Consider the following 27,336-nt stretch of genomic DNA (forward strand, 5'->3'; position numbering starts at 1 on the left):
CTCGCTGAGATTCCAAGTGGCCTCTCCACTCTTCCTGTCTTGAAAGTGCTTCCCCTTGCTACAGCTGTGATCTTCTCAAAGGGCTTGGCAGCTTACTTCTTCATTACACGTTACCTCTCAACATGGGTGACAGAAAAGGAGAAACAAATCAGGCCTGTGGCTGTGATATTTGGGGATGCAGGTTGCTCTGAAATCCCCTGCCCCAAGGGGCCTCCCTCACCTGCCTGGAGGCTTTAAGGGAGAGACCCCTACTGCAGAAACTGGCTTGTTAATGTCAACACAGCAACTGTCGCATTTATTATTGTCTTTGACAAATTTTTGACATTTGCTATTTTCTTTCTCCTAATCTTGACCTTGAGACTTCTACACAGTGATTGGATTTACAGGAATGCATCAACTTGTCTCCATGGCAACTGCACCGGCAAATCAGAGAAAGGACAAAGGTTGCAGTATCCATTTGTTTATGGTCCTATTTTTCCATCTGCACTAGGATGCTACTGCTGGTTTAGACAAGCTGAAACAACCCATTGTGGAGTGGTCCTCTGTGCCTGCTTCTTCACTGTGGGCTATTTACCAATAGTCCTCTACCTATAGGCTGTATGAAGAGACCCCAGTTGCCCCCATACCTTGCCAGTTCTACACCCTATGGTGAAAAATCTCTCCTGATTCTGAAACCCTGAGCCAGGTTGTTAGAATATCAAAACAAATTGGATGGAAACTTGTAGAAAATATAGTTTCCTTAAAATGCCAAATGAATTGTTCTGAAGGTTTTCTCTGACTGTCACAGGGAAATTGACATTACCTACATAGTGGGCACAAAGTGCATACAGATGGAAGAGCCCCAAACTTAGCGAGCGTATTGTCAACTGAAAGGGTGCTCACAGAATCTTTAAAGTATTTCTGTGCTTTTTCTATTTTATAAAAGAGGAATATAGGTCTATTAAGTGTTTTAAAAAATATTGAGATGGGGTGGGGGTGGGTGGGTGAAGACATAGATCAGTGATTAAGAGCACTGGCTGCTATTTGTCCAAGACCTGGACTGCCTATTCCTCTAGTCCCGGGGAAATCTAATTCTCCCTACTGGCCTCTCTGGGTATTGCATACATGGGCTGCACAGAACTACATGCAGCCAACACACACACATACACACACACCCCTCAAAAATTTCAAGATAAATTGAATCTGAAGAGTGCACATATCTATAAGGAACATGAACTGACTGTGGGCTTTTCATTCATTCAGGTCACGGCTCATACCGTTATCATGACTATTACGATGCTAGTGGTGACCTACATTGTTACTGAGAAGTCATTCTCCAAACCTAAGCAGTAATAAGTGTGATGCAGATGCAGTGTTCACTGCAGTGCTCCTAAGTACCTGCTCCTTGCTTGATGTGGCATCAACAGCTATTCAGAATTTAACTGTACCCATGTGCCTGCCACCTGCACCCTGCACACTCTGTCCTCATTGCCAACTCCCCCCGAAAGACCGCGGTTAATACAATGGCACATCCATCAGAGAAACAGATGAGCTTGGATGATGAAAGGAATGGAAATTGGAGTCATAATGAGCTACTGTATCATAAATGAACATAAATTACATTGTCAGTCTATTTACAATTTCACATGGCAGTAAGCCTTGCAATTATGTCCATTTAATTATTGCATTCAAAGGATTTTTTTCAATAAAGATTTCTCACTGTGGCCAAACAGCCCATTTAGAAGCTCCTTTGCTACGTGGTATTCAAAGCTACACTGTGAAAGACTCCATCATTGCAGGATACAGAACAGAACTTGGGGCTGAGTGTCTAAAACCCAGAGGCCTCCTGAAAAACTGAATGTTCAAGCATTTGGGGATATAGCCTTGTTATTGTGGTTATAGAAATACTGAGCTGATTTTAAGGATCATGGTGGTCTTGTCACCACATTAGTGAGAAAAGCAAAACAGACTTCTTTTAAAAAAAACTGCAAGAGCTGTGTCTGGTGGTCTCACTATTCAGTAGTGGGAGGCAGGAAGACCACAAGTTCATGGCCTGTTTGGGCTACTGAGCAAGTTTAGGGGCAGCCTAGGCAACTCAGCAAGACCCTGTCTCCCAACCAAAATCAGAAAGAGAGCTGGGGATACCGCTCAGTGATAGATATCTGGCCCACCATGTATAAGGCTTCTGGGGTCTTGTCCCCAAAATGGAAGAAAGAAAAAAAATAGAATCTTAAAAAATGCCTTCTGAGGACCAGTAAGACGACTCAGTGAGCAAAGGTGTTTCACACCAAGCTTGACGACCTGAGTTTGATCCTTGGGACCCACAGGGTGGGAGGAAAGAACTGGCTCCTGCATGTTGTCCTTTGACCTCCATGCACACACACTGAGGCACATGTAAGTGTGCACAGAAAACAAATTAATGTAGTAAGAAAAAATTCCCATATGCTTAACCAAAGTGAATTGTGCATGGAGAGGTTCTTGGGAGCCGATGATCTTGCAATTTGAGTTAAAAATACAACAAGAGGGGATACTAGGATCTATGTGGTGTGAGAGAACAGTGGAAGAGTGTGGGAGGGCTTAAAGGGGGTGGGAAAGTGGTGAGAAGAGGGGTAGGAGGTAAGTTATCTAAAAACCAAGGACGTGTGAAGAAGGATCATGAAACCCCACTGTGGAGGTTTTGGGGGGAAAAGGCCCCCAAAGGAAGTGGCTATACACACAGTATTAGGGGTGTGGCCTTGCTGGAGGAAGTGTGTAACTACAGAGGCAGGCTTTGAGGTCTCATATATGTTCAAACTATGCCCAGTGTCTCAGTTCACTCCCTGTTGTCCTTGGATCAAGCGGTAAGGATTCTCACTCAGCTCCAGCATCAAGCATGCCTGCCTGCTGCTTTGCTTCCTGCCCTGATGGTGGTAATGGACTGAACCACTGAACTGTAAGTAAGCCACCCCAATTAAATGTTTTCCTGTAAGAGGTGCCATGGTCATGGTGTCTCTTCACAGCAACAGAAACCCTGACTAAGACAGCCACGAACTGCTTTCTTGACTGGACTGAAGCTTGCCTTGTAGAAATTCGGGCCTGGCACTAAAACGTGTTCAAAACGTATGGCTAGGAAAGTCCTACTGATAATGATTTTGTAAATATTCTTGCTGTCAAACTGCCTTCCACACAGTTACACGCACACACACACACACACACACACACACAGAGAGAGAGAGAGAGAGACAGAGAGACAGAGAGACAGAGAGACAGAGAGACAGAGGAGAACATGAAGAGAAGATAAGGACAGAGGACAGGAGGAAGTTGTGCAATGCTGTCTTCTGGACACGATGTGGCTGTGGCACAACATGAACAACACACAGCAGCTGTGATCACTGGCACAAGATTAGTTAAAAAATATCAGCACAGATGGGAGAGGGGCTCCCGAGGGAACAGCCCCAGCTGAGTTGCTATTGGCAACTGGTGGCTCCTGGGGAAGTGCAAGGTTGCTTCCCTTAAGAGTGCGGTCACTGGCGAGTTCTCCAGTTTTCCTAGAGGGTGACATCCCAGCCATGAGCACATGAGCTGCACTAATTGGACGAAATGGGTTACATGAAGAAACACATAGCCAGATAAAAGGAGGGCATGAAGTTATGATGGGGGGGTTGGGGGGTAGCTGGTGAGAAAAATAAGGGGTGGGAATGACCAAGATTCGTTGACCATATACATAAAAATTTCAAGGAAAAACTTAAAAAAAAAAAACTCCTCCGAGTTTCTTAAAAAGAATAGATTTTTTCAATTAAAGCAGTATTTGCTAAAAATGTCAGGACACTTTGAATATGACTGTAGTGCTGGAACCATGTCACCCTTATGAAATAAGGTTGAGCATACAGTCTTAATGCCATCAGCTATGTTGCCAGCTTGGGTTGTTCTTCAACCTCTAACTCATCAGCTGTAGATGCTGCACCTTTCCTTCCACCGATGAGGAGGGCCGCCTTTCAGTCCAGTTTCCCTAACCACGGATGTTCATTGCTTCATGATGGAGCTGGGCTCTCTGCAGGAGTTGGGCTAAAAAGCCCAATCATCGAGACAAAATCAAAATGAGACTCAGCTTGGTTCAGAAATTGAATTGTGCCCCCCCCCAGTGAAAAATTCCATTGTTGAATTGAGAGAAATGAATTTGGATTTTAAATGAATAAGAGAGAGCATTAAACTTCAGACTGTGGTGGGGATAGAGTGTCATGGGAAACATCATTGAGGCAAGAGGCAGACCTTAGCATTTTCGTGGTTGACAGTGCTCTTGCAATGCTGGACTTGTTCTGCCTCTAACTATACCCCAGAGGCTTCTCGGCTAAGCCTTTAATCTTGAAGCAACTACCACAAACCAATTAAGGATGTTTCTAAATGTTAGTTGCACTTTGGGACATCCAGAAAATAACAAATATAGGGAGACATGAGCCAAGTCTCTGTCTATGAAGTGAATTCATATTTCTGTGGTATTGGTGAATCTTCCTAATTCCCTGGGTTGATTCTCGTCGAATCAACAGGAAAAATCAGCATGTAGTAGGTATGGTGTCACAGACATATAATGTCAGAGTTTGGGAACTAGAGGCAGAAGCATCAGGAGTTGAAGGCCACCCTTAACCACATGTCAAACTCAAAATCACCCTGAGTTATAGGCAGCCCATGTCAAAGAACACAGTAACAAAATCATTACACAGAGCTATCTTAAAAGTTTCTCAAAAAATGTTTCTCCAAGTTCTTTAACTATTTTTCGACATTAAGAGTTTCCAGAGCACCAAGAAGGAAGCTGTAGAAAAGAAACAAGATTCCTACACATGACTGTGCTGTTTGTTGTTTGTTAAGTTCTAATATCTGGGCTCATCCTCTAGCCCAGGTCAACTGCAAACTCCCAGCAATCCTCCTGTTTCATCTGAATAGTGGGGTTACATGTGTGAGCCACTTCACTTGGCCTTACAGCTACACCAACGTGCAAGAGTCCAAACTGTATCAAATGTACAGAAATCAAGCATAAAACCAGTTAAATCAGCTCCAATCATTCCATGCCTCAGTAGGATTCTGGCCCTGACTCCTGGAAGCATTTTGAGAAATTAATCTTCTGTTTTGTCCATAGAAATTTTGTGACCATTTCATTAGATCCTGTTATGGATTTTAATTAGTTTTCATATCCTTCAGTGCTATCCAACTCATGGTTCCCACTCTTTTCTTCAGTGTGAGCATCTTCTGTATGAGCTACATTGATCAATGAACAGACAGACAAGAGCCAAACTGGGGCGACTGTGTTGTCAAAGTCTGTGGTTTTCTCCTGAGGGGTAGCCTCTCGTCTTCTGTGCTCAGCAACACTTACCAAGTGCAAACTTATGTCATATACCCATGAGCAAGTCCCAAGGATATGCAAAACATGATCAGCCAGTTACAGCAACAAAAGAAGAAAGACCATATGAGGCATTGCAAGCATATGGCATTCCTGTTTCAGAGAGTTGGATTATCACAAGAAGATAATACAGTCAGGTATTAGTTAAACATTTACACAATGATTTTCCTATTATTTTTGCAAAATACTCATTTACATAAAATATACACTTGAGGATACAGATCTGTGTTACAAAGTCTTACAGACATAGTAATTGTGGCTGATTGGAAAATGAGAGCTATGGTTAGACAATTGAAAAAGGAATAATATAAGAACAGCCCTTATACTTGGCAAGAAACAAACAACAGCAAAAGAATTATAAAATAGAAAGAGACCCTGCCTCGGAATTGGTTTTGGATCTTTGGAATGTGGATTCTTGAGAAGGAAATCTTAGTGGGCATCAGTGTCCAAAAATCAGACATTTCCATAGTTTCTGGACTTGGTGCTCACACATAGACACAGAACCATGATAGCTGTCTCATAGAATCTTGACTTGAGTAACCAAAAGCTCAGACTCACCAACTGTTTGAGTTTTATTTGTACTTTGTACATACACTGCAGGGATATATCTCTGATGCCATATAGCTGATGTAGTATAGTAACAGTAGATATATTTTCTTATCGAAAGCATTTGGAAAGGGTGGTGATTTGCATAAGAAATGTCCTCAACAGCCTCAGGTGTTTTAACACTTGATGCCCAGCAGGTGGTGCTGTGTGTGTGGAGGTTATGGAATCTTTAGGAGGTGGAACTTTGCTGGAGTGCTGGGACCTGGAGATGGAATCTGAGAGTTCACTCTCTGTTCTGTGCTTGCATTTGAAGATGTGCGTTCTGGGCTTCCCCTTGCGGTCACCATGCCTTCCCACTGGGATGGACTCATTACATTCTCCAGCCATCTAAGCCCAAATAAACCCTTTTTGTATAAATTGTGCAGACATTTTTTTTTAACCAAGAAAAATCAGTTCAAAAGAAGGTGTTCACTTTTTAAGGACATTACTACAAAACATGCCAAATTCATTAAGATGATTTTTCATATTGAATATCGGCCAGCAAGCAGCCATAACTTGATTAAGGCAGAGAGTTTTCAAAAGAGTCTTCCAGGAAAAAAGTAGAAACCATTGACCGTTCTTGAGAAACAAGACATTAACAAAGACAGTTCAGAGGGTTAAAGTTCTCACCGAGGAAATGTGAATAATGAAGATGAACCTTCACCCGGCTCTATTCATCTGAAGGCTATTCTTTACTTCTTTCACTCCTTAAGCTGACAAAATGAAGGTAGTTTAAAGCCAGGTAAGCAAGGCCATTTCAAATCAAATTGGAAATCGCTCTTACTTACAAAGCCTTTACACCCTTTGAGATGGAATTTGTAAAATAAGTTCGGACACGCAATACAATTCCAGCTGTTCTTCCTTTGTCTTCTCTTGAGATCATGCGTGGATATTTCTCATTCATCAAGTAGAAAATGAACCAAATCTACTGACCAAGAAGTCTTCAGTTTATTAAAAAATTATTCAGAGCTGGTGAGACTGCTTGGTTTAAAAGGGCACCGGTCACCAAGTCTGATGACTTGAGTTCAAGACCCGGGGCTCACATGGGAAAAGGAGAGAACCAACTGCTGCAGACTGTCCTCTGTGCTCCACATGTGTGCAGTGGCGCCGCATGCACAGACACAATGTTAGCTTTAAAAACTATTCAAAGAAGACAAATATAAAAATTGGAAGATAATGCTGCCTCATTTCTTTCTCTGTGTGTCACTTTATGCGTTGTCCAATCGATACCCATCAACTAATCTAGGCATATCTGATATTTGTATCTAATCTGTAAATAGATATGAATATAGACTATGAATTAATAGGTGTGGTAAATCCCTCCACATCTGACTTCTAACAGCAGTTTCTAATCTATTATCCTAGCTAGTCTGTAGAGACACTCAATTAGATTAGATATCTGATAATAAGATAAATAGTCCAGCGAATATTTGATATATGTTAAAAATGTAATTTGTACAAATACATATAAACTAGCAATTTATCTCAACAAATTGTTTATTTAAAAACAACATTTCACATGCTGCTCATTTTTATGTGTGATTGCACATACTTGAAAAGGTCCAGGTTACTTTTAATTTTGATTCTTTTTCTATCTTAAGTTGGGGAGAGGAATCTGTTGACATGCATAATTGAAACAGGGCATGTCTGTTAAAATTGCTCGGCAAAACAAAATTGAAATTCAGTGGGCTAAAAGAATGGCATTCATTTTTATTATGTGAGCATTCTGTCTGAGTTGGAATAGGAGGGTCTGGGCCAGGCCAGCTGCACCCATCAAGTGATAGATAAATGGCTGATGATTGCCTGCTGACTGATGCCACACAAAGGTCCCAAGCAGACAGAGGCTGATGCTGGCACTGGCTGCATTTTTCTATGTAGGCACTTGAGTCCCTCTGAGCACAACAGCTGCTTCCAAAGCACAAGAGTCTGCAGGTAACAATGCAGAAGGTGCATCAACTCCTTTGTGCTACAACTGATGATTTGACAGTCCAGTGTCTAGCACACCCTAATCACTAAGACAGATGTAGAAGAGCACCCCGTTCCAAAGGGGAAGGGAACAAACAACCCAAAAATACATACTACAGTCTTGAGAAAAAAAATATAACCACATAATCCTCCACCCTAATTACACCCATCGTTTTCATAGCCCATACTTCCCACACAAATCACAGATGCTCGCTGTCTTACCTGCACTGTGCCATCTGTCTGCCCTGACGGTCGTTGGTGGTGGATCCAATTGTCATCCCATTTCATAGATAACGAGAGTGAAGCCTGAGGGACTAGCTGCATCTGATCCATGTCCTGCGTGCCTGATAGAAAGCAGAGCTGACAGCGACACTAGACACAGCACATCAGGGGTGACTTCATTTGGGTCAAACTGAAGAGAAAAGGCTGCTTTCTATTTTTTCTCCTTTTTTGGTTGTTTGAGAGTTGCATACATGCATATAACATATTTCAATCAAACCCATGCCTCATCCTCTCCCTTCTAGCTCCTCCCAAATGCCCCATCACTTTCCCCTCCCAACTTTGCATCGTATTTTTTTTTTTTTAGTTCAGTGAGTCCACTTAGTGCTGCCTGTATGAGCATGGATGTAGAGCCATCTACTGGAACTTGGGTAGCCTCTCAGGGATGGCATCCCTGAAGAAAACCGACTGTCCTTTTCCCAGGAGCCACCAACTGCCAGTAGCCCCTCAGGTGGGGGTGGGACTTTGTGCCCACCTCCCCTCTCCATTCTTGGATTTTGCAAGGGTAGAGTTTGTACAGGTCTTGTGCACGCTGTCTCAACTTCTGTGAGTTCATATGTGCAGCTGCTTGACTGTGTCCAGAAGACAGTCTTTCCTTGTATCTCTCACATTCTTTCCAAACCTCTCTCTTTATTGCAAACTGCTTTCTGATTTGTTGCTATGCTACTCAAGGAAAGACCATTGAAACTACGTGCTGGAGCTGCCTGAGAGCTCATGCCCTCATTTCCCATTGGACTTTTGTCCTGACTCAAGCAATAAACCCTGGGCTGAGAAAAGCAGCACATTCATTGACTCTGTGACCACTAAGTCTTCCCCTTCTAGGTACAGAATAGGCTGGGTTTTCAGGTGCTAAAGTTCAGATGTCTGTAATGAGAGCACATTCTTCTATGCCACATGCCTCTGTGCCCTGAATCCCAAGGGTGTGAAGATTGTAAGATCAGTTTGCACAGTGCTGCGGGACAGGAGAGGACAATTGCTTCCAACTCTCAGGTCACCTGAGGGAGAGTGACCTTTGTATTAATCATGAATGGCTTAAATTTCTGTTTGCTAAGCTTTGACTTTTGGGACCTTGCTTCTCAGAAAGGGACAGCTCTCCAAGGACAGCTAATGGCTAGAAACATCAAAGGAATATGCATCTTCCATAGACAGACTAAGACCTTCACCACATCGTCACTAACTCCTCCTTGAGGGGGCTCTCACTGGGGCCACTTTGCCTCTGTCCTCCTTGTCACCCTGTGGTCAGTTGTCAGAAAACTGAGAACAGCCCCAACACTAAAAATCCACTGAAACTGTTTAACTAGCTCATGGTAACCCTGTAAATGCTATCACAGATGTAACCCATCCCCCCAAACTACTGTCAACCTTTCCTCCAGCTGCCTCTAATGGACATGGGCACTGCCCACAGGGACTCTGTGTGTGCTCTCTCTACTCCTGAAAACCAAGAGTCACAGACTCAGTTCAGTGATAGTTGGACTTCTCTCTATAAGCCTGAAGCAGGGAAGATGGCTGTAGTTTAACCTCCAGTAGCCTATATAACAATAAAGTTAGGTGTGGTAACCTGCCTTGTAATCCCAGGGCTGGGGAGGATGAAAAACAAGACTCACTGGGGCTTGCCAGTCAACTTATCCCTAACAGGTGACATCAGGGATATTGAGAGATCCCGTCTCAAGAAACAAGGTCTCTAGTGCCTGAAGTTGTCCTCCACACGCATGCATGTGCGTGAGCGTTTGTGTGTGCATGCATGTGCGCACACACACAGAGACTGACACACACACAGATATAGACACAGATAGACACACATATAGAAAGAGAGATGGACACAGACACATAGAGAAAGAAACAGCGAGACAGACAGACAGACACACAGACAGAAACACACAGAAAAAAAAGACGCACACACTCACTACTCTGAATAGAAGCCTCAAATTAGTTTAAAGCTATAGAATTGGTTACTAATTATCACTAACTATCTATGATAGGAAATCAAATTACCAAGTACTGAACCAGGGAGCTACTCTACATGATAAAGGTGAGGATCAATGTGTCTCCTTTGTGTTTTGTTCTACAGATTGGACATTGCGGTGTGACACACTGCTCTATTTTTTTTACCAGCCCTGCTACCAAAATTGATGAGCAGCAAGACATCAGTCTACAGGGTCTCCAGTCCAGCTCCATTTGGGGGAGATTCCAGCTTCAGGAAAAGAAAGCGACCTTGAAGCCCAAGATCACAGGAGGATGTTCCAAAGTTCGAAGAAGAGCCTCATCTCCTCTGTTTGTTAGAAAGGGGCTCTAGCGCCTCCATCTGCTGTGTGATAGATACTCAAACAGCTGGAGTAGGTGGTTAGGGGTTTCCAGAGAGAACTGTGGTAAATACGATCTGTCCCCCGACCATACACACACACACACACACACACACACACACACACACACACACACTCAGTATTATGTGTATATATATATACATATATATATATATTAAAGCAAAAAGAAAGGAAGACAGAACTTCCTTTGGTGGGCACTCGGCCAACTGTGACAAATTTATTATGTTTTCTTTATAGAAAACATAAATTAAAATACTGTCAGTCAGAATTAAAACTCAGTTGTGTGTGACCCATAAGAGAATCATGTTCCTGAAAGACATGATAAATCTAGACTGCTCTGTGAATTCCAGAATGAACAGAAGTATGATTTTTCAAAACCTTCACAACCCTACCAGAACAGAATCCACCCTGCATCCGGCAGCTGGAAAATTATAGGTCTCAAGGCACCTCCCACTCTGCAATGATTGACAGTAACTGCTGTCATTTTGTCTGGTGATGTGGGAGAGTCTTCTGTTTTGTGTTGATTTCATTGGTTAATAAAGAAACTGCCTTGGCCCTTTGATAGGACAGAAAATTAGGTAGGCAGAGTAAACAGAACAGAATGCTGGGAAGAAGGGAGTGAGACAATCACCATGCCTCTCCTCTCTGGGCAGACACGATGGAGCCAGCCGCCAGGTCAGACCTGTTGAATCTTTTCCGGTAAGTCACCACCTCATGGTGCTATACAGATTATTAGAAATGGGTTAATCAAGATGTGAGAATTAGCCTATAAGAGCCTAGAACTAATGGGCCAGGCAGTGTTTAAAAGAATACAATTTGTGTGTTGTTATTTCGGGTGTAAAGCTAACCATGCAGGAGCTGGGCAGGACGAAAAGCATGCCTGCAGCCCATCACTACATTTATTTATGTGCATGGATGCTTTGCCTGCATACATCTCTGTGCATTGCTAGAGGAAGCCAGAAGAGGGCATCGGGGTATCAGGGCCCCTAGAACTGCAGTTACAGGTACTGTGCACCTCTAAGCACGTGAAGCCAGTGTATTTCACCTCTCTTCCATCTCTTCAGCCCCTCTTGACTTTACTTAATGTAGTGAGATCTTTGGCTGGACCCAGAGCTTTCAGACTGAGCTATTTTTGCCCTGGGGTGGGGTGGAAGGGTGTTCCTAATCTCCACTCTCAAGTTTGTGTGGCGAATGGTTTATCCACCAACCCATCTCTCTGGCCAACAAATTCTTCAGTGAAGGGAAGGGAATGGTGGGTCTTGTGACGCTTTATGGCCACTGCAGGAAAGAAGAAACATACAGCGCTTTGGAAAACACTCCGTGCCAGATACTTACTAATCTGCTTGTGAATTATTCATGTGTTGGTCTGATCTTTGTTTAATTTCCTTGATGATGTGAAAATAAAACCTGTCCCCAGAGAAACTCTAAGGAGTTGGCTTGGAAGTCCTTTGTGTTTGTTTAGGGGTCCTCATGATTTTAAATATTTATGAAAATATTAATAAATAAAATCCTTCTTTGCTATTGGCATTCAGTGGCAAGGCAAGAGCAAGTGAAGATCTTCCACGGGCTTTTCCTAAGGCCAAAGAAGCAGGGTTTTATTTTTTCTGACTCCCTGGAATAGGAAACACAACCTAAGTGTAGTAATTGCTGTCAACTAATTACTTTCTTTACTCTGGGAATCGGCTCCTGATTAGGTTTTCAAGCAAGGCCGCAGGGACCTCCAATCTCACCCTGGCCCCATCCTTTCCTAACACTGCTAATGTGTGAGAGTGCTCTACTCCAGAGGAACTGTTGCCTAGACCAGCCACGCGGTACATGTTCCCACCCCACTGAAGCTCTCAGATAAAACAGGGGCAGGCAGTGATGTCTGAATCTCAGGCAATACACACAATTTAGGACCAAGCAAACATGTCTCACATGCTGCTTGTGAAATATTTAGTTTTTAAAAATTCTGGAGACTGTAGAGATGCCTAAGCAGTTAGCTAAGAGCACTGGCTGGCTGCTTTTCCAGAGGACCTGGGTTCAGTTCCCAGCACCCACACGAGGTAGCCCACAACTGCTTGTGTGGCTGAGCTTCCAGGGTATCTGATGCCTCTGACCTCTGGTAGCATCTGCTACACAATTAAAAAGAATTATTATAGATCTTAAAAATTAAACTCTCAAATATGAATGATATGCATCATATACATGTATCAAAGTGTCACAGCGACTAATTATGTGTTATTTTTCTTAAAAAAAAAAACCAGTCTTTTTTCATTTTACATACCAATCCCAGTTTCCCTCCCTTCCCTTCTCCTACTCCTACTCCCCCAGCAATTTCCTTATACTCCACTCCCCAGCCATTCCTCAGCGAGGTGAGGCCTCCCATGAAGAGTCAACAAAGGTGCTAACAAACACTCTAAAAGGCTTTGTTAAATCTGGCAACTGTATCTTCCTTGGTTGAGAGAATAAACCTAGAGAACCTGTGTGGTGCTGAAGGGAGCCGTTCAGTGGTGGAATGCTGCACTGAAGAGCACTGTTGGTGAACAAAGTTCCACAATCACCCGGGATTGTATAACAACAGCTTTTTTATCTGGGGATAAACTCACAGAGAGTAGCGATCTGCAGTCCTCTGTGAGCGCTGGGAACTGGAATTGAATTCAGCAGCCAAGAGACCCACGCATGCTTTCGTCTGCATTTATATGAGACCATTTAAATGAGACCACGCCCAAAGTGGGCTGATACCTTAAAGGCTATTGGCTGAAGGAGGTCCCACAGCAGCATTAGGTACAGGACAATTGAGTAACTCTATCCTCAGCTGCTTAGAGGGTTAATGACCCCACACGGGGAGGTGGGGCAGAGCGGTGGAGAACCCCAAGTCACCACACAACATCCATCTCTCCTACATTATCCCAGGATACTCTACCTCACAGCATCCATGTGCTAAAACAAAAGCCAGCCAGCCAGAGCCTATATTTATGCCTGATCTGCAAAGAGGCTTCCGTGTGAAGAATGATGCTCTCTTGTTCCCGCCTCCAAGGTTAGCCATATTTGTGGACTAGAGGCAAGGACTGCCTTTGAATTTATGTGTAGCTCATTTAGGAAAACTTCACTGAAAGTCTAGACTTCTGCTTCCCACGGCCAACTTCTTTCTACTTTCTTATGTGGCTGAATTGTGTCATAAGCTACATGGATGTTTTATTTCTATTCTCAGATTCTCTACAAATAAGGAAATAACTGGGCAAGCTTTTTTATCACAAACAAATTTAAGAAACTTACTTAGACAGACTGGTTCGTGTGTGGGTTAGAGGAAGGAGAAGGATCTGTTCCAAGGGAGGTCCCGTTGGAAACTGACTCCTCCCTCTGGGGGCTCCGTGAATTAGGACTCAGTAGTCTTCCTCAGCTTCATCTTGTGTTCCCTCTTCAGGAAGGTGACAGGTCACACTGAGCTCTCTGCCTGGTGTCATGACTACACCTGGCCACCAAAGTACATTAATGTTGATGGTTTGTAAAGAGAACAAACCTCCTGGTAAGTAGGCTGCTCACTCTGAATTCCTCCCTCCTCCGAGGTGAACCACATGGCAGGTTCTGTCTACCCATCTCCCTAGGTGGCCCTCAGCTACTTACACTTATCTTAAACATCCATATGATCAGGCTTAAGGCAAAAGGGACCCTTTTCTGATATATTTCTCTAGTTACTACACAGAAATGGTTGTTTTCATCTGACAGGTGGTGTCATCAGTCATGAAACATCCTTTATTCTTGTCAACATAGGCAACATTCCTGTCCCCAAAGCCACCATAACCAGAGAGATGACAACTCAGACACCACCAGTGAACTCTTTGCTCTTCATTGATATCAAGGAGCTGCACATAGGTGATTTAATGAGCCTGAACACAGGTAAAGTCAGCCCCTCTAGCTAGGCAAAGGGTGTGTGATGTGTAGAAATCTGAGTATGTAATTGGCCAGGATAGCTATTTCCACAAAAACTTGATAAGAATTTAGTATTGTTGATAGAAGGAACGGTGGAGGGCTGACCCGAGTAGCCAAACAACAGGAAGCGTTGTCTACTTTGACCTCTGCCCTCCACTTCTTGCAAAGCTGTTGTTCCATCTTCAGAATGGGCTTCTGACTCCTGACATGCTCACCGACAAAAATGTGGCTCGTGTGTCACCAACAATACACAGCATTTCTTCATCTATAGAATTCACTGATCAGTTCACTGAGGATCGGTCTCTGTGTGTGGTGCTGTACTCGCCTTGGCCCTGGTCACGAGAAAGCAGACGAGCACCAGACATATACAAATGAGCCCTGCACGTGGCTGGTTTCAGTAACTCTGAGTTAAGGATGGTTCAAGAGGCAGGCATGGAAGCTGCTGAGGACCTTGTCTAGTTTTACAGAACCTTCAGAGTTCATTCTGACCAACAGAACATGGTACAAGTCACAAAGAAATTCTTCTGGGTTGCAATTTCTTTAGGGACTCATTTGCAATTAGAAATAAAAATGCATAGAAAATAAAAATCTGTAGATATGTATAAAAATCTGTAGATAAGTATCAAAACTTTTCGTGATATAATCCAACCCCTAAATAGTAAAGCACATTTTGGACAAGATTTTAATCTGAAAACACATTCTTTAAAATAATTGCATTCCATTTATTTGTGTACATAAGCACATGTGTCAGGGTGTGCATGGGGATGTCAGAAGACAATGCGAGAAGTTGGCTATCATCATCCATCTTGTTGAGTTCAGGGATGGAACTTAATTCCTCAGACTTATTGCCAAGCGCTGAGCCCTCCCAACAGACCTGGGAACACATTATTGGTTTCATTCTCTCTTAATATGTGCAGCCAATCTGGGAAATTGAGAACGTGCTAGACTATATAGATACACACTCTCACATTCAGGGCATGGGATGAATCCTTATTTTGAATTTGAATATAAGAACTAGAAGAAATAAGGACTTGTAGAGTGGGATACTGGACCATAGGATGGCATCTCATGAAAGCATTCCTAAAAAATACTTTAGTTGCTAAAATTGGGTAAACTGGTCTCTGGTCACTTAGACAAGCCATAAACTCTTAGAGCAAACTGGTCTCAGTCCATCAACAGCAGCTCCGTACGTGAAGCACTGTTGTTTAAGACAGAGTGAAAGAGAGGAGGCAGAAGGATGCGTGGCCACTTCTTTTCACATCGCTTTGACTAAAACAGGCCACGTGGCTACACTGTTTGGTGTGTGGGCTTTGAAGTGGGTGGTGTCATGTCAAGCCAGGCATGGTTTTCCCTGAGGATCAACACGCTCCAGTGGAAACCCCACAGTGTGTGCTGCCTGGACTCGACTCTGTACTTTTTGACTCACAGGATTAGGAAGGTGCATTTGCCAAGATATATGCACTAGAGCTTCTCTGATAAAGATAGATGGAAAGAGACAAGACCCTGACTCTGTTTCCGGTGACCCCAGATCTTAACATTCTATGCAGCTTCAATCGGCACATAAGTGCCACTGGCCATGTGCCTTATAAAGGCACCGAACCCACTCCCAAAGCAGTAGTCCCCAAAGACTGTAGCCACGAAGAAAGGGTTTCCATGGAGCTTGGATTAGAGAGAGAAGCTGATCCTCCTGTTGTCTTTTGTGTGCCTTTGAGATGGCAACAAGAACAAACTTATCACAAGCACACGCCATGGACGTGACAAAGGAAGAAGGCGATGGCCATTTCTCTTCAGAACAGGTATCTCCTCTACTCTTTGGAGTTCATGCAGTTGTGACCTCAAGATCCCTTTGGGCCATTGCCTAACACTGAACAACCTCCAGGAAGCCGCCATAGCTGTAGCTGGTGAACCAAACCTGATATTCCTTCCTCAAATTTCAGAGGAAACAATACCATGTGGAATGGGCTCCATTGTGCTGGATCGGGGTGGGATGGGGAAGAATGGCTCATTTGTCCTGGAGTTGTGGCATGTAGAGAATGTGTCTCACTCTCTGGGTTTTCAGAAGTGATGCTGGCTCTCCCAACAGCCTTGTTTTCACAGTTTGGAAACTAAATGCAGTCAAAGGTTAAATCGTTCTTTCAGCTCAACCCTCTCCAACTGTACATTGTAATCAGTCATTTTTTTCCATTTTAATCTTATATTTATAGTGATTCTTAAGCCCATGGGTCTGTGGTATACTGTAAATCTTAGCAGGAAATATTGGGCTTGAAACGCACAGGTTCACACCTATGACTATCAATAAAATCTTACACATGTAGGAGTCTCTATTCTTAAAAAATATAGTGTATACCCTTGGTGTTGATTTTTTTGGGGGGGGAAGACCAGTGGTGTGTTATTTAGATTATTTCTTAATCTATGGATTCTTAACACTGGTTCCTCATGTCTGAAATGCACCATTCATGGTTTTGTGTGTGGTTTACACACACACACACACACACACACACACACACACACACACACACACACTTATGATTATATAGGTGTAGTACTTGGGTCTTCCTCCACTCCTCTTCCCATTATGTCTTGAAACAGGATCTCCCACTGAACCTGATGCTGTTTAGTGAGGGTGACTAGCAAGCTCGTGAGATCTGCTTGTCTCTGAGTCTCCCAGGCTGGGATTAACAGATGGGCTTTGTGGTCTCTGAGGTTTTGCATGGTCATCACTTGAACTCGAACTCAGTTCTTTGCTCTTGTATGACAAGCACTCTGCCTGCTGAGCTATCCCCCAGCCTTCCACCTTCAATTTTAAATTCCCAGAAAGTATTTCAAATTCCACCCTTCTTTCATCAGAGAAAGCAAAAGTCATAAGAAAACTCTGAGCTCATGAAATCAAGGATGGAATCCCAATATTACTGAATTCTGCAATGACGTCAACAAATTGTTGAGCACAGTTGCTCTTTGCTGGTGGACCTCCCCTAGAGCTGCTGGTAAACATTTAAACTCTTTCCTTTTCGTGTAAATCTGTGATTATGACCTGTAGTAACGTGTGACACCCTCTGGGAATCTGCTCACCTCTTTTGGTTTCTGTATGACCCTTCCAGAGGTCATCCAGCTGCCGCAAGCAAACAATGGAGTTTTCTATCCCAATCACTTCTTCACTGCATTTGCCTCTCAACCCCTTTCCTGATTAGAGAAAGACACACTCATTCCATGGCCGCACATCGGATATAAGGTTTTCTAGGCAGACTGGCATTTTAACACCCTCTCTGTGTCAGCGTGTGGACACATGTCTAAGAACCCTATCTGATTTAATTCCTATAAAGTTTCCAAATCTTATTAAGTCCTTATGCACTCTTGAAGAAAGAGAAAATTAACCAAAAAATGTTCCTGCTGAGAGCCTCCGTGTCATTGGGAGGCATGCCATACCCCACTCTGCCTGTCACTGTGCTGCAAGAGACAAGCAAGGCTTTGACAGATAATGACTGTTTGCTTTGGGGGCGAATTTATAGGCTGAGTAGAATTTGTCAGAATTTACAAGTGGATGCTGAGTGAATCTGCAAAAAAATGAGTAAAAACTGGTTTGTATTTTGACAAATTACAAAAAATTCTATTGTTTGATGATTTCTGTGGATTGATTAAAGTTTTCATAAAAACAAAGATAATTTGAAATTTTAAGAAACTTCCCACAAGAGGAATGAGGTTTGTTGTGATTTTTTTTAAAGATTTACTTTTATTATTTTTAATTATGTTCGTGTGTGTGTGTGTGTGAGAGAGAGGTATGTAGTTAATGAGCACAGTGCCTATGGAGGACAGAAGAGGGCACTAGATCCTTCAGAACTGAAGTGACAGGCAGCTGAAGTGGGTTCTGGGAACCAAGGTCAACATAAGAACTTAAGTTTAGATCACTAGAACCCACATAAAGCTGCATGCAGCATGTTGGGCCTTCAGTCCACTGATCCTATGGAAAGATGTGAGGAGACCAAAGAATGCCCAAAGGTCAGAGGGCAAATCTGTAGGGGTAAACAAGAGATGTTATCTTAGATAAGAAAGGAAGATGAGGGCTGAAGCAACCTGCCCCCCCTCTCACACACACACCACACACTCACACACACACACACACACACACAGGGTTTAAAAAGTAGAGACAAGAATGCTCATCTCTGTCTTCAGAGACATGTGGATCTTCTGCTAAACTCCCATATTGATCACTATAACAGGATTTTCTGGGACCTGGACATGGGTGTTTTGAGATATAGGAAGTTTCGTGTTAAAAGTAGGACAATCCTGGGGCAGTTGAGACAGCTCATCACTCTAGAAACTACCAGAAGATAGATGAGAGCATCACTGGACTAAAAAATTCATCTTCATTCCTTCAAGTCAATGACAATTCCAGCTGTGTGTAATGGAGAAGCAGGTACCCCTCCTATCCCTGGTGCCAAGGGCTCTTATTCTCTTTCCTCCCGTTGTTCTGCGAATCAAGGATCCTTCACAAATATGACTACTGCTCATGCATAAGTATCCTCATAATCTAGAGGAGGCTGTGAATTGAGAAAGATTTCAGTTCCAGATCCTCAGATGGCCTTTGTGTCTTCCAGATGGTGCTTCCCCCAGTCCCTAAGACAAGCAAACCCCATGGGCATGGTGTGATGAATCGTACTCACCCAGGATGAGCAGATTTAATAAAAGATGAGGAACTTTTTAGCGAAGGTGACTACACTGTGAATCAAATGGGAGCTGGCAGCCTGACATTTCACAGATCGCAAATAAAGAATAATAGGCTCCTCTTCGCTAATCTACATGGTAGGTGATGAGAAAGAGAGGACTTAGGATGGGTTCTATAACTGATCTAATACTGTAATCTAATGCAATTTACTGAGTCAGTTCTGTGTTTTAGACATTGTAATGGATCATTAGGTTTTAGAGGTAAATGAAGCAATGAGTCCGACTCTCTTCATAGAAAGACAGACAGACACATAGATACATAGATATTTGATAGGTAGCAATAGACAAATGTTAGATAGCTAGATTATATGAATAGGTAGATACACAGAACTAGATAAATTATAAATACTACATAGATTATAGATAGATGACATAGGTAGATAAAGATAATGGATTGTTGACAAACAATAGATGATAGATTATAGAAATTAGATGGATAGAATAGATAGATAGATGAATGGAGAATTAGATGAGCAGATAAATGTAAAACGGAGGATAGATACATGATAGACAGGTGATAGGAGGGTAGATAATAGATAATAAATTATTTGGATAGATAGTTGATAACAGATAGATAATTGGTAAGTGGATAGATGATCAGTAGACAGATGGCTGATAAATTGCAGATTAACAACTGGTATATAGATGGTAGTAGACACATACAACCTAGTAATATTTGTACATTTGCTTTGATATATACATATGTGGGTATTAAGAGAAAATAATGTGACATAAAATTATCCAGCCATCATTTTGTATGCATTTTATTTTTCTTTCTAGATTTCTTGTTTTTATTGAGCTATACATTTTCCACTCCCTTCCTTTTTGTGAGCATTTTATTATATTTATTTACAAAGCTTTGCAAACATCAGCTTTGTATATTTTTAAGGTCTTTCCACTTGCACCTTCCCAAGCACTCCTAATTACCCTCTCTTCCCAGTCCCTACCAACCACTAGTTTACTTTCTGTCGCTGTGTGCTTATTTATTTCATTTATTTCCACATAATGGTAGCTACACGGCACACGACCACCCATGCATTGATTCATTTTTTGGCATAATATCTATTAGTTTCACCCATGCATCTGAACAAAACCATGTACAACATGACATTCATTAAAATTTTAGTGACACCAGCCATCAGGTAGACATACTCCAAACACCCATCAGCCAGTGAATGGGAATATTCACTGAAGTATATCAGAACGCAAAATATTATTTAAATCACAGCATTTAAATGAGAGACTAATATGTAAGAGATAACTCGGATAGGTTTGAATGGTGACTACAGTAAGAAACAGGGTCCATGGGAGGCTGAAGGATAATTCTGGTCACGTTCTAGGTTTCCAGACTGTTGATGTGTTTGTCAATTATTTGGGGACAGAAAAAAAAGCTGAAGACTGATTTCTCTTCTATGGTGCCTGGATGTCATGCCTTCATTTTCTTTTACTGTTGGAATAATTTGTTTTTATTTCTCAAGTAACAGGTACACATTCAATCAAGAATGCTATCCCTGCTTCAGAATGTTTTTTATATACTTCAAATCTTGAATCATTTGCAGTACAGAAAAATTATTGAAAAGGCTGTTATAACAATATGGATGTGTCAAATCTGCTTTTAAATGATGTATAATTTACACCTCTGCTAATCCTAACATAGGGAAACCACTAAAACTTCTCTCTCTCTCTCTCTCTCTCTCTCTCTCTCTCTCTCTCTCTCTCACCCTCCCACACCACAAACACACACTCCCATGTAGAAAAGACATTTCACCAAAAAGGAAACAAAGAGTGGGTACAAAATGGGAATATAGTATTCACCAAGATCCTTAATATTTTATGTATTTCAGCTATGTTGAATTCTTTTGAAGATAGGGTATCACGCTCTAACCAGGTGATCCTGGAACTCAGAGATCTGCCTGCCTCTGCCTCCCAAGTGCTAGGATAACAGGCATACATGAGCACAATGACCCTTTTAGATATTTTAAGTTCATGAATTTGTGTCAAATATTGTTATAATGAAATTCTAGTCATTTATAATGGACAATATTCATGAAATATCAAATAACACAAAAGAGGTGTATGCTCCAGCCACAGCTGACAATTATAAAACATTATTTTTGAGTAATGTTTTTCCTCAAAATGCATGTGTTTGAAAAAAGGTCAAAAAACTTAAATCAAAATTTTCCATTGTGATTTTTCTGAGGACTTGATGGTTTGATAATGTTTATTATTTCCTTGGAGATTCTCTGTATTTTACAGATTTCCTAGGATGTAATTGTTCTAGTTGGGTTTCTGTTGCTGTAATAAACAGCATCGCCAGCAGCCACTTGGGGGAAAGGGTTTATATGGCTTACACATCCTGATCACAGTCCATCTCTGTCCGCAGGTGGCTAAAAGTGGAGTCAGGTGTGACAAACCACTGATCTGTTTCCAGTGTTCTCAATACAATACTTTAGAATTCGAAATGCCCACTTCAAATAACGTGCCCTTCTTTAGCGTGTTGTGCAGGTGACTGTAACTCCAATGACTGCCTCATTGTGGGGGAGCAGAGACCCTTCCTGAGGATACCCCGGCCCTCCCCACCCTCCTACCTGGATCCAATGTTGGCCATTGTGAGCCATTGGGAAGAGGGGTCATGTGAAGACTGATGCATTGGTGGACTAGTGAAACTCTTATTCCTTAGACAACGCCACCACGTGTCTTTGAGCTTGTCTCTGCATGGGAGAGATGAGTAGACTTCCATTACAATATCACCCAGTGTGCCAGCTAATATCTCTATTTCTCACACAGAAGACATTTGTTGCTTATATATAATTAACAAAGGATTGCTTTATGCATGTGCCCTGTATCAGGTTTTGACTCTCTCTCCTATCGGGTTGCTGTGCCTGGACAATCCCTGTGATTGAACTTGGATATTAGTGTCACTGAAGGTTCACTGCCCTTCACTTGTTCTAACATCATCCAGACATGCCGTTCAGGAACGACAGTTCCTCCACTAATTTGCTCCCCATATGACTGGTGTCTAGTTGCAAGCATGGTCCTGCCCTATCCCACTCTCATTCTATTTGCCCAGAGCTGTAGATACTCTCTCTCCTAGGTGGGCTCAGTGAAGAGATTGCCCCTAGGTAAGAACCAGGTATTCTTGCTGCTCTCCCAGAGTGACACTCTGTTTTCCAACCAATAATCTAATAGGGAGGGTGGGTGCTGTTATAACGTATGTGGGTTCCATCAATTCACATAGACCCTAAAATGAAAACAACCTATCAAATATAAGTAAAATGAAGAAACTGGGATCCTAAGAGATAGACAAGCCACTTCCCAGATTGGGACAAGGCTGAAAGTGGTGTTGTCCTGAACCTTCAGGCACCAGAGGAAATGAGATTCCTGTCCTCTCCTGACCTCTCTTCCTGTCTTATCTCCTTTTCCTCTGAATTATTTAAATTACTGCGTGGCCCATTAGCTCTAGTTTCTTATTGGCTAGCTCTTACATCTTAATTTAACCATCCCCATTAATCTGTGCATCACTATGAGGTCATGACCTACCAGCAAAGTTTCAGCATGTCTATCTTCTGTGGTGGCTCCTTGGCAAATCCCTGACTCTGCCTTCTTCCTCCCATGCTATAGGCCAAGCCAGTTCTTTATTCATTAACCAATAAAAGCAACACATAGACAGAAGAACCTCCCGCATCACTCCTCTACTTTCCTCTTGCCTCCTCCCTCTCTCCTTCTTTCACCCCTTTCTTCCCAATGGCCATTGCTCCTCCCCTCCTCTTCTCTTCTTTCCTCTCCCCCTTTCCCCCTCTTTCCTTCTCCCCCTTCCGTTTTCTCCCATGTGCCCACCTTTTCTCCTTCTCTTCTTTTATTTATTTTATTTATTTTTTTTAATTTATTTATTTATTAAGGATTTCTGCCTCCTCCCCGCAACCGCCTCCCATTTCCCTCCCCCTCCCCCAATCAAGTCACCCTCCCTCATCTGCTCTAAGAGCAATAAGGGTTCCCTGACCTGTGGGAAGCCCAAGGACCGCCCACCTCTATCCAGGTCTCCTAAGGTGAGCATCCAAACTGCCTAGGCTCCCCCAAAGCCAGTACGTGCAGTAGGATCAAAAACCCACTGCGATTGTTCTTGAGTTCTCAGTATTCCTCATTGCATACAAATGGATGGAAATAGAAAACACTATCCTGAGTGAGGTAAGCCAGACCCAAAAAGAGGAACATGGGATGTACTCACTCATATTTGGTTTCTAGCCATAAATAAAGGACATTGGGCTTATAATGCATGTTCCTAGAGAAGCTAAGTAAGAAGGTGAACCCAAAGACAAACACATAGGCATCCTCATGAATATTAACCTTCATCAGGGGATGAAAGGAGACAGAGACAGAGGAGCACGGGACAGAAATCTCAAGGTCCAAATCAGGAGCAGAAGGAGACGGAGCACGAGCAAGGAACTCAGGACCGCGAGGGGTGCACCCACACACTGAGACAATAGGGATGTTCTATCGGGAACTCACCAAGGCCAGCTGGCCTGGGTCTGAAAAAGCATGGGACAAATCCGGACTAGCTGAACATAGAGGACAATGAGGAATCCTTCTCTTCTTTTAAATTAAAACAAGACTGAGGTGAAACTTCCCCTGCTCGATTCATCTGCGGAGAACCTTGATTGAAGAATAAAACCAGTAAAAACAGTAGGGTATCCCATTGCGTTGAACCTACACTCCCAGAAGTGAAACAAACAAACGAAACCTGTCTGCATACTGTCTGTGAATGGGATGGGTCATGGCTCTGCACCAGGTTCTCTGCAGCCCTGGAGATAAAGCAGGAGATGTGGAGAGCATTGTATGGGGCTCCACAAGGTCACTGAACTCTACTGTCATGGCCTCAGCTGCCTTCAGCGTTGCCTGGTGAGTCCAAAGAGGAAAGAGAAGGACTATGTCCAACACAGCCAGGTTTGCAGAGCCTAGATTAATAAAATGTCCTATGCCCAAAGATCTCATTGTAGCTCGTTTTAAAAAGCAAGACAGGGTTATAATAAAACCGATTGAAAGATGGAGTTAACATATCAGAAAAGCACACTCGTAATAGACGGAGAGCTTCCTAATAAGCTTCGAAACTCAGAAACTGAAGGCCAAAAGGTGGATGCAGTTTCTCATTAAGAGATATTTCGTTTTCTGGCACGGTGGACCAGACAGGTGCCAGAGAGAAACGTATGAGGGATGAAAGGGGCTTTGCAAGGAACCATTCAGACCCTTCAAAGGGGATGGAGTCTGTGTGCTGGCTTGGATTTCATCATCAGGACTTGGGTTTCACAAGGTGGTACAGGACTGTGGCTCTCACTGGCGCGACATGCCATTGCTAATTATGGGCTGCAGGCTGAGTCTCCCCGAATTTCAGAGCAAACATAATCCCGTGTGACACACACATCACATAGGAATGGAGAAAAAGCACCAAAATCCTCTGCTTATTTTCCTGTCTATTGAGTTTCTGTTCAAAACCAAGAAACAAACAAGAACCATTTCATAATCCCCAACTGCATACAGCTCTGAGAACCAGTGAGTACATTTTGGACAGTCGGGAAAAAAAAAAGCAATTAAAATGGAGAAAATGGACAAATCTGTAGGGATTTTTTTTCACAGTCCCCGAGATTACTCTTTCACTGTGAATATAGAGTAAAACTTAATTTAAAAGTCAGATAAAGGACAACCGTGAGGCTAGTGATCCCTGGCTGTTTTCCAGGTGTCTATGTGTGTTGGGGGTCCCTTCCCTCCCTGCCTTTCTCCCAAGAGTTGCTCTGCATTGTGAAGAAGGATGCCACAGCAGGTGTTTATGCTAATTCTGCTTGTTTACAAATATACCTGAGTATCACATCAGGCACACTGCTGCCCTTCAACAGGGATGCAGGAGTGAGCATCCCATACACTACAATAAAGGCTGTGCTACACTCCTGGCCTGGTCCTGTGGTCTCTGCAGAGTATGGAGAGAGATACTATGAGAGGAGAGTTGGGAGACTCAGCACAGCCCTGGTAGCTTGCTCTATCTGCATTAGGCTTTTCCTGTCACAGATATACTCAGCTTCTACCACAGTGAAGGCTATTAGTAAAGAGGACCCCAGAATCCTGGCTGCTGGCCCTGGTAGCTAGTGGAAGACGTGGTGAGTTCACTGGTTGTATTCTGGCAGGGGTGAGGCTTCTGAATCCTAGAATCATGGAAATTCTGATCAATGCTTTCATAAATATATGCATATTTGTGCCTCTGATATACTGGCTTCAATTTCCTGGGCACTGAACCAAGGGTGGATCATATGCTATACCTATTTTTAGCGTAGTTATAAAACTGTATCTCTAAATTTGAAAATCTTTGGTGAGTTTTACACCCTGTAATGCAATGCTTCAGCCTGATGATTTATAATGTTTCAACAATGAGAGGGGGGTGAACAGTTTTGTGTTTGTAATGCTTCAGAAATTATTTTATGGATGCGTTATAGTATACATCTTAGCTATAAGCATTTTAACATCTAGTAGTTCATGATATATTTTGTTACCTCACGTGTGTGTGTGTGTGTAATCTATGCGGTGACACAGAAGCTGTGTGTGTGTGTATGTGTGTGCCAGATCCCCTGGAACTGGAGTTACAGATGACTGTGAGCCACCATGTGGGTCCTAGGCATCTAACCCAGGTCCTCTGCAAGAGCAGCCAGTGGTCTTAACTGTGAAGTCATTCTTTCAGCCTTTACTTGTAACTCGCCTTGACTTGCAAGACTTCTAAGTTTGCCTTTTAAATTACTTCTTGACAATTGAGAGAAAAAGGGGAAGCAGTCTATAAATCAGGAAGCAATTCATCTGGATAGACTTTATTCAATGTCACTGCTTTCTGAGTTCCTCAGTCCTTTTCAGGGAAGGATGGGTGTATTCTTTATCTATTTTCTTAGTGATGGTGGGGTTAATCTCCAGGCTTAATTCCTAAAATTCTGTTTTCAGTGAAGAGCTGCCGACTGAGCTGCCTGTTCCAGATGTACCTGGGTGAGTCTATCTTCTGCTGAGTTAATAATTAGTATTAACCTTCACACTCTGTGTAGATCAGACCATAAGGCTAGAGCCATGCTGACTCTGCCCTTGGGGAGGATGTGCTTGAGTGACAAAAACAGGAGGGAAAGGAGGAAAGATGGTGTGCTCTTTACTGCAGGGTGGAGCAAGGGGCTCTGGGACAGTAGGAGATTGTCACAGTAAGTTCACACCCACAGGAAATGAACCAGTTACTTCAGAGACATCTCTGAACCCCAGCTCATTACAGCAATATTTAAATTGTGGGAGGATCCAAGTCCCTTGAAACTTACCTTTCCCCCATTCACTGCCCCAGCTGGTAAAAATATGGTGTTTTTAAAAATGGTTTTATTTTATGTATGTGGGTGATTGTCTGCATGTAAGCGTGTGCATCATATACATTCAGTGCTCAAGGAATGCAAAAGAGTCCATGTCTCGTGAGCTCCCCTGTAGGGGTTGGGAATCAAACCTGGATCCTCTGCAACAGCAGTCAATGCCCATAACCACTGATCCAGTCCTAATCCAGTGGATTTTAAAATAAACCTCAGGACATTAGCCTCCCTGGTCTAGAATGCGATTCCTGGCTTCAAATTCTGTTTCACAGGAAAAGAACAGATGAGGTATCTCAAGGAGTGGGGGCATCGGAGAGAGCATCGAAGAGAGATTTTGCAAGTGAGGTGAGGTATGGAGAGGCAAAGGTCCTCTGTACCCACTGCAGTTGATAACTGCATCCGAGGTCATTGCGGATGACAGAGGCAAGCAGTGCAGAAAGAGTTGGCGACAAGACCCTGTTAAATATAGAAAGTTCTCCCCGGGGACGGGGAGACAGAGACTGTAGCATAAAAGGATCTGTTCCTATGCCCTTAAAATTGATGAATGCTGGAAGAAAAACTAAAAGGACTTTTACAAAAACAAACAAGCAAACAAAGCAAAAGCCACAAAAATAACAAAACTGAAAAAACTTTACCAGAACTTACAGAATTTTGTTTCTTTCCTGGAGCTGACCTCATTCTTAATTCTTCCCCAAATGACAAGGTAATAAGAAACTAGTTAAAACAAAATAACATGCGCGCGCATACACACACACACACACACACACACACACACACACACACACCACACCACTTAGCCTTAAACCCCTTAAGAGATGCACAGACCCTACCGGAATGAAGC

The sequence above is a fragment of the Microtus pennsylvanicus genome, chromosome 1, assembly GCF_037038515.1.
Source record: "Microtus pennsylvanicus isolate mMicPen1 chromosome 1, mMicPen1.hap1, whole genome shotgun sequence".
Classification (NCBI taxonomy): domain Eukaryota; kingdom Metazoa; phylum Chordata; class Mammalia; order Rodentia; family Cricetidae; genus Microtus; species Microtus pennsylvanicus.